This window comes from Pongo abelii, chromosome 6 (genome assembly GCF_028885655.2).
Source record: "Pongo abelii isolate AG06213 chromosome 6, NHGRI_mPonAbe1-v2.0_pri, whole genome shotgun sequence".
Taxonomy (NCBI): Eukaryota; Metazoa; Chordata; class Mammalia; order Primates; family Hominidae; genus Pongo; species Pongo abelii.
Genome location: NC_071991.2, coordinates 104,879,805 through 104,888,063, shown reverse-complemented (window position 1 = coordinate 104,888,063; position 8,259 = coordinate 104,879,805). Strand labels below are relative to the sequence as shown.

At 41.5% G+C, this 8,259-nt stretch overlaps 1 pseudogene; it reads left to right on the top strand.

Moving 5' to 3' along the window:
- Positions 1-1,872: 1,872 nt before the first annotated feature.
- LOC100938116 (protein argonaute-3-like) lies at positions 1,873-2,912 on the top strand (annotated as a pseudogene).
- The last annotated feature ends 5,347 nt before the right edge of the window (positions 2,913-8,259 follow it).

Below are 8,259 nucleotides of genomic sequence, written 5' to 3'. Positions count from 1 at the left end.
TGAGACAGGAGAATTGCTTGAATCTGGGAGGCAGAGGTTACAGTGAGCTGAGATTGCACCACTGCACTCCAGCCTGGGTGACAGAGCAAGACTCCATCTCAAAAAAAAAAAGAATCAACTAGATGTAATGGGATTAGATGAAGTTTGAATGCAAGAGCTGTAACTACCGTACAAATATAGCTATCCCTAACAATACTATTACAGGTGGGTTCTCTGATGTGCTATAACAAAGAACATAGTTATTATCTGCCACAGATTGGATATTTCTTTGATTCCTACTCACAAACGAAGTAGGTATTTCTTATTTATTTACTTAAGTCAAGAAGAGAGATGCTCAAAGACATAATCTCTACAATTCCTCCTTTCTGCATCTCTTAGAGAACTGCAAATTTTCACTATGCCAACAATGATACAGTTTATCATGATTTTTCTGACAAAATCACCTTTAGCATGTTAAGCTAAAAGATGTTCCCATCTAATTTTTTTCTAGAGGCATGTGAAGTCAATTCTTTTAAGTTCATCTTTTAAGTTATTCTCCCCAAGATGACAAAATTATATCCCATGGTAGCAATTAATCAACAAATCAACATGTAGTACCCACAGTATGTCCAGCACTATACATGCTGCTGTGAAGAATATAAAAACATATTGTCCTTTTTTTGTTTAATTTTTTTTTTTTTTTTTTCTGAGATGGAGTCTCGCTCTGTCACCCAGGCTGGAGTGCAGTGATACAATCTCGGCTCACTGCAACTTCCGCCTCCTGGATTTAAGCAATTTCCTGCCTCGGCCTCCCAAGTAGCTGGGACTACAGGCAGGCACGCACCACCGCGCCCGGCTAATTTTTGTATTTTTGGTAGAGACGGGATTTCACTATGATGGCCAGGCTGGTCTTGAACTCCTGACCTCAGGCGATCCGCCCTCCTCGGCCTCCCAAAGTGCTGAGATTACAGGCGTGAGCCACTGCACCTGGCAATTTTGTTTGTTTGTTTAAATTTTATGGAAAATTTCCAACATACACAAAGCAAAGTAGCATAATAAACCTTCATAAATCCATCACTCAGTTTCAACCATGATCAGATTATGGCCAATATTGCTTTACTGCTCACTTCCCTTCCATTTTATTTTGAGACAAATCCCAGTAGTCATATAATTTCACCTATAACTAGTTCAGTGTGTATCTGTAAAGGATAAGGATTTTTTTTAATATAAACATTTAAAAAAAATAAAATTTAATTCCATAATGTTATCAAATTTCCAGTTACTGTTCAAATTTCCATTAAGACTTGTTATTCTTAACAATAACATTGACAGCGTTCTTTATATACATCAGGCGCTGTGCCAAATAATTTATAAACACTATGCAATTTAATCTTCACAATAACGCTATGAAGAAGGTAACATTATTATCCTACATTTTATAGCTGAAGGAACTAAGGCTCAGAGATGTTAAGAAATTTTCTCTGGTCAATGCCTTCAGAAGGTGAAGAAAATCTGCAGAAACAGAAACCAGGGTCACTTACAGTGGACTGCTGACTTAGAATAATACGGTTATGTTGGCGGCGGTGGCCCGCAGTCGTGGAGGAACGGTGGGAGCGTCGGCTGCCGCGGGCGATGCAACTTCCGGACAGGACTCCCCTCTGTCCGCGCCTCACATCTCCTCTTCCTCTCGCCTAGTCCCGTGCCGTTTTCCGTCCGCGACTCTTCCGGCCCAGAGCTTTCGGAGTGCGGTTGCTCAGGGGAAGCCGTCGCCGCCCCCGCCTCGGGGCCGAGTGAGAGTGCCTGCCGCGTCGCGCCGCGTCGCCCCCCGGGCCGCCTTCTTGCCCCCAGTGGCGGGCTCCACTCTCCCTCGAAGCACTCCCCCCAGCTCCGTGAATGGAAATCGGCTCCGCAGGACCCGCTGGGGCCCAGCCCCTATTCATGGGGCCCAGAAGACCTCGCTATGGCACCATGGGCAAACCCATTAAACTGCTGGCTAACTGTTTTCAAGTTGAAATCCCAAAGATTGATGTCTACCTCTATGAGGTAGATACTAAACCAGACAAGTGTCCTAGGAGAGTGAACAGGGAGGTGGTTGACTCAATGATTCAGCATTTTAAAGTAACTATTTGGAGACCATAGACCAGTTTATGATGGAAAAAAAAGTCTTTACACCGCCAATCCACTTCCTGTGGCAACTGCAGGGGTAGATTTAGACGTTACTTTACCTGGGGAAGGTGGAAAAGATCGACCTTTCAAGGTGTCAATCAAATTTGTCTCTCGGGTGAGTTGGCACCTACTGCATGAAGTACTGACAGGACGGACCTTGCCTGAGCCACTGGAATTAGACAAGCCAATCAGCACTAACCCTGTCCATGCCGTTGATGTGGTGCTACGACATCTGCCCTCCATGAAATACACGCCTGTGGGGCGTTCATTTTTCTCTGCTCCAGAAGGATATGACCACCCTCTGGGAGGGGGCAAGGAAGTGTGGTTTGGATTCCATCAGTCTGTTCGGCCTGCCATGTGGAAAATGATGCTTAATATCGATGAAAGAGACCTCTGGCAGCAGTGTGGAGAATAGATAGAGGAGAAAAAACTAATCTGAGAAGCCAGTTAGGAGGCTTTTCAATTACTAGTTCAGGTTTCAGTCTACATGTTACTTCCTTGAGAAGCAGTGTTTGACACCCTTCTCCCCCAAACCAGCCATCCCCCAAGTCTGAGTTAGGTATTTCTCTTCTGTATTCCCATAGCACAGTGTAATTCCCCTATAATAGCATGTATCACCTTGAATTATGAGTGTTTATTGTTCTGTCTCTCCTATTAGAACGAAAGCTCCATGAAGGGATTGTCATTTTATTCACCAGTGTACCCTCTATGCCCGGCTTTTGGTCATATTAAACAAAGAATGAATAAATAAATCCAAAAGCATAGGAGGAGGAGCATCCAAATGAGCCTGAAAAATCAGAGAAATATTTGTAGTAGTATGTGATATCCTAGCTGAGCTTTAACAAGTATAATGAGATCAAGAGTTTGGATTGAAAATGAGGTACTCAGGAATAAACGATTTCTGAGGTCTCTAAGATATTATAAAACTTTATTGAAAGATCTAAGAAAATTTAATGAAACACATTATTCTTATTAATCTATAAATGTAGTTTTAATTAAAATTCCAATAGGGGGCCAGGTACGGTGGGTATGCCGGTGTTTCCAGCACATTGGGAGGCCAAGGTGGGAGGATCGCTTGAGCCTGGGAGTTCTGACCAACATGGCAAAACCCTATCGCTAAAAAAAAGACAAAAAAATTAGCCAGGCGTTGAGGTGTATGACTGTAGTCCCAGCTACTCAAGAGGCTCAGTTGGGAGAATCGCTTGAGCCCAGAAGTCGAGGCTGCAGTAAACTGTGATCTCACCACTGTACTCCAGCCTGGGCAACAGAATGAGACCCTGTCTCAAAAAACATAAATAAAATAAAATTCCAGTGGGGTGTAGTATAACACTTGATAAGTCGATATTAAGATTTATATGGAAGAATAAGTGACTAAGAAAAACCAATAGAATTTTAAAGAAAAATAAAGCAGAAATTGCCCTACTTCCTATAAAACTGTAACAGTTATACCACATGGCTTCAAGTGCAGGGACAGGCAGATTAATGAAGCAGAGTCTAGAAATGATCCACATATGTGTTTATGGAAACTGTAAATATCTGATGTAGTGTTTCAGATCAGTAGGGAAAGAGTAGAATATTGAATAAATTGTGTTTACACAGTTAACTGTTTAAAAAATTAGATCCATCTTACATTAGACACAAAATTTATTTCTAGGTGAATTATATCCCAAATATGAAAAGCAAATCTCCAAAATTCTTTTAGGATAAAAATGAGAGAATATTCCTAACACCAAACAAAGTACAAAGTATAAACTGCAAAGGAAAATACTGATAAACTTGACCAAAATTTAAAACTTGTGTATTGCGAAAGAAACAATAAAGTTAAAAACATTAGAAAATTTGTAGCTCATATAACTGAGAACTTTACAAAATACAAGGACAGATGAATTGAAAAATAGGTAGTTCTCAAAATAGGAAACGCATATAGCCCGTAAACACGTGAAAAGATTCTCATTCATTAATAATCAAGAACTTGCAAGTGAAATCAGTGTTACCATTTTGTACGCGTCAGATTTGTAAAATTAAAAAGCCTTATGATTTGCAAAAAGTGCAAGGTGAAAAGAAAAATCTTATTAAATACCAAATGTTGGTGCGGATGAAGTAAAAGGAACTCTCACACATTGTTTGTAGAAGTACCATTTGGTACAACTACCCCGGAGAGCAATTCTCAACTGGAAGAGATGAAGTAAAGATGAAATTGCATAACTTAAAACCCATAAAGAAATATCTTGCATGTGTGCTTGAAGCATTATATGTAATAGCAGAAAATTGGAAACAGCCTAAATTCCTGTCAGTAGCAGAGTGAATAAACAGCACATAAATAGTTACATAATATTGTGGTGTACTACATAACAGTTAAATGAATGAACCAGATCTATATGTATCAATGTGAATTATTAAAACGATGCTGTACCCAGAAAAAGAAAAAGAATAATAGGGTTATGTTTAAAGGAAATCTATCTGTTCTGTAGCTGACAACAACAACATTCTGTTAAACGTAGGCCTGATAATCCATAATGCACAACTATTAAGATTTTTCTGTATTCTGTGATAAATAAGAATTCTAAAGAAAAGTCATTTCAAGATGCAGTTGAAGAAGTGTCTTGCCAGAAATATAAAGGGGCCCACAAATGACCAGCTTCATTTTTTTGGTTATGAAGCTGTAATATGTGACACAACCAATAGATGGCGGCAACATGGCAGCAATATTAAACGTCTCTGATCCTATCTTGCTCTATCCAGTAACAACCCTGCTTCACTCTGGATTGCTCCAGCATATTTCAGCAGATGTCTCAGTACTCTGAGCACTCTAAAGGTAATTTTGGAAACACAGAAAAAATAAAAGTGCGCCTGTAGGTTAGTGTTTCTCAAAGTATGTCTCATAGGCCCTCCACCCCCCAACACATTATCATCAGTTGGAAGCCTTGTTAAAATGATGGGTTTTGATGACTTGGTACAAGAAATGATATAAAACATTTTAATCACCATTTATGTTGATTACATGCTGAAAGAATGATATTTTGGATATACTAGGTTAAATAGAATGTATCATTATATTTAATTTCACCTTTTTTTTTTTTTCACTTTTTAAAGTATGGCTACCAGAGAATGTAAGATTATATATGTGGCTTATATCTGTGCCTCACATTTATGACTCCCCTTATATTTCTATTGGACATCTCTGCCCTGTAGAGATATGACTCACGCCTGGCCAATCAGAGCAACACATTCCCATGGCCACAGGAATTGGTTTAGGGACTTAAGGACAGAATAAGAAAGAATGAAACACACCCTTGTTCCTTTGAGATGTCCATCTGAGTGGATATAGAAACTGAAGCCATTGCAACTGCCTTGCTCCCATGCGTGGTCCTATGATGGAGCAAACTCTAAGGAATTAGAGGTAATCAAGGAGAGAAATGGCATCACAGTGATACGGAGTCCTGGATGAAGCTGTGCCTGTCCTTATTTCTATTTCTGGACTCCCCAGTTATATGAGCTGATACATTCTCCTTTTTGCTTAATCTAATTTTAGTTAGAATTTCTATTGCCTGTGACAGAAAAATGCCTGAATCAGTACATTTGCATTAGTGAGTGAGCTTTGTGAACAAATTTCAGTTAAAAAGAAGCCATAATTTAAGGGATTGAAAACACAGTGAAAAGGAAATATAGGCAGAAAATGTAGACATGATGTTTGTTGGTAAAAGGAAAGATAGGCTGGGCACGGTGGCTCACGCCTGTAATCCCAGCACTTTGGGAGGCCCAGGTGGGCGGATCACAAGGTCAGGAGTTCAAGACCAGCCTGACCAACATGGCGAAACCCCATCTCTACTAAAAATACAAAAATTAGCCAGATGTGGTAGTGCGCACCTGTAGTCCCAGCTACTCAGGAGGCTGAGACAAGAGAATCTCTTGAACCCAGGAGGCAGAGCTTGCAGTGAGCTGAGATTACACCATTGCACTCCAGCCTGGGCGACAGAGTGAGACTCTGTCTCCAAAAAAAAAAAAAAAAAAAAAAAGAGAGATAGCTAAGTCAGGGTCTGCTCAAAGGAGTATTGGTTCAAAGGAAGCAGGTTTTCTGTTTGCTGGTTTGGGGAGATCTGTAATATCCTCATTGCCTAGTTTTCCCTGGTTTGGGGTAAAAAAGAAACAAGGAATGTCTTCTCATCACCCTATCAAAAGTGTAGCATTAAAGTTTAGGCTTTCCATATCTTAGAAGAGAGACTTCTTGAAGTATCCCAAGCAACAAGTGATACATTCCTGAACTATGTTCATAGAGGTGGAGGGAAGAAAAGAAATTGAAGAGGCAGTAAAGAATGCACAGTTAAAAGGCTGGTGGTTTACTAGATGTAGGGGATAAAAAAGAGAAAGATGGCTGAGCACAGTGGCTCATGCCTGTAATCCCAGCACTCTTGGAGGCCAAGGCAGGAGGATCACTTGAGCCCAAGCACTCAAGACCAGTCTGGGCAACATAGGGAGACCACACCCCGCACCTCACTACACCCATCTCTACAAAATAATTTTTTTTTTAATTAGCTGGGTGTAGTGACAGATGCCTGTGATCTCAGCTACTCAGGAGGCTGAAATGGGAGGACTGATGGAGCCCAGGAGGCCAAGGCTGTAGTGAGCTATGATCATATCACTGCACTCCAGCCTGGGTGACAGAACAAGACCCTGTCCCAAAAAAGAGAGAGAGAGAAAGCAAAAGACAAAAATGACCCTCAGTTTCCTGACTTAGGATACTTGGTTTCTGGTGATGCCTTTCACCCACAATGGAGTACGGGAGCAGGAGCAGGTATGATGGATGTGCGGGGTATGTTTTTTTATACATGCCAGTTCATCTCTTTGCTCTCCTAGGGCCACTGAAACTGGCCTGAGGATGCCCCCTAACCTTTTCTTTCATTTTTCTTTATTCAAAGGGCTACTCCAAGAAACCCTCACTCTCTACAGATCTCCAGACAAGAACTGGACAGCAGTCTTCATGGATATAGAAAATCCCTCACCCTCGGGGACACTCATCAATCTCTCCTAAATATGCTCAGCTAACTTTCCACCCACAGCCACACATTTGGCTGCCCAGCTAGTATCCAGCCTGGGATCAAGAAGGCAGTCTCCCCTTCTTGTAGGAGCTCCGGTCTTTGTGAGTGACTCCCTCAGAGACCCACAGCACATTGCATGGGGTGGGGTGGGGAAGACACTTCCCGGTGGATGAAAGCTCAAGAACTCTCGACTCCTACTCCACCACAAATCACATCCCCTTCCCCAGGCCTCTCCTTATTTAGAAGGCAAGTAGTGTAGGGGAGGTAGTAGATGGCAGTAGGGCTGTTTATGGCTACTTCTGTGTATGGCCTGGGGGAAGAATCTTACCATATTTTTTAGTGGTTTTCTTCAGAATGCTGGGAATCAGAGCTTTTTTGTTTTTTGCTTGGGTTCCAATCACCAGAGTGCTAGAAGCAATGAATGAGGCAAACCTGGTGGAGCTGGGGAAAGCAGATTCCAGGCAGAAGGACCAACAATGCAAAGACCCCAAGATGGAAAATGTCTCAGCAAGTTTAAAGATCAGAAGAAGGCACAAATCTCAAGATCCTTAGCACAACCTATAAGGATCTTGAGGAAATTGCATTTCCTTGTCTTTGCCCTTGTCCGTCAATGCATTTCCCACTCTGTCTTCTGAGCACCAGTTTTCTATTGCTACATAGCAGGCTGTGCCAAAACACATTGGCTTGCAACAACAATGATTATATCTCATGAGTCTGGGGTTGACTGGACTCAGCTAGGTGGCTCATGTGTGCCATGTGGTTATTCACATAGGTGTGCAGTTATGTGCATAGCTTCGTTCATCTGGAAGCTTAGCTGAGGCTGAAATGTCTAAGATGGCCTCATTCATATGTCTGGGGCTTGGTTGTTGACAATTCTGTTGTCTTGGTGCTTCTGCCAATGGCCTTTCTCTCCACACAGTCTTTCATTGGTCAATAGTCTGACCCAAGTACTTTACATGGTAACTGGCTTCTACAAAGGTGATAACTAAATTTCCTAGCCTTGGAAATTTCACAAGATCACTTCCATTGCATTCTACTAATAAGTCAAGTTACATGACCAGCCCAGAGTCAATATCCC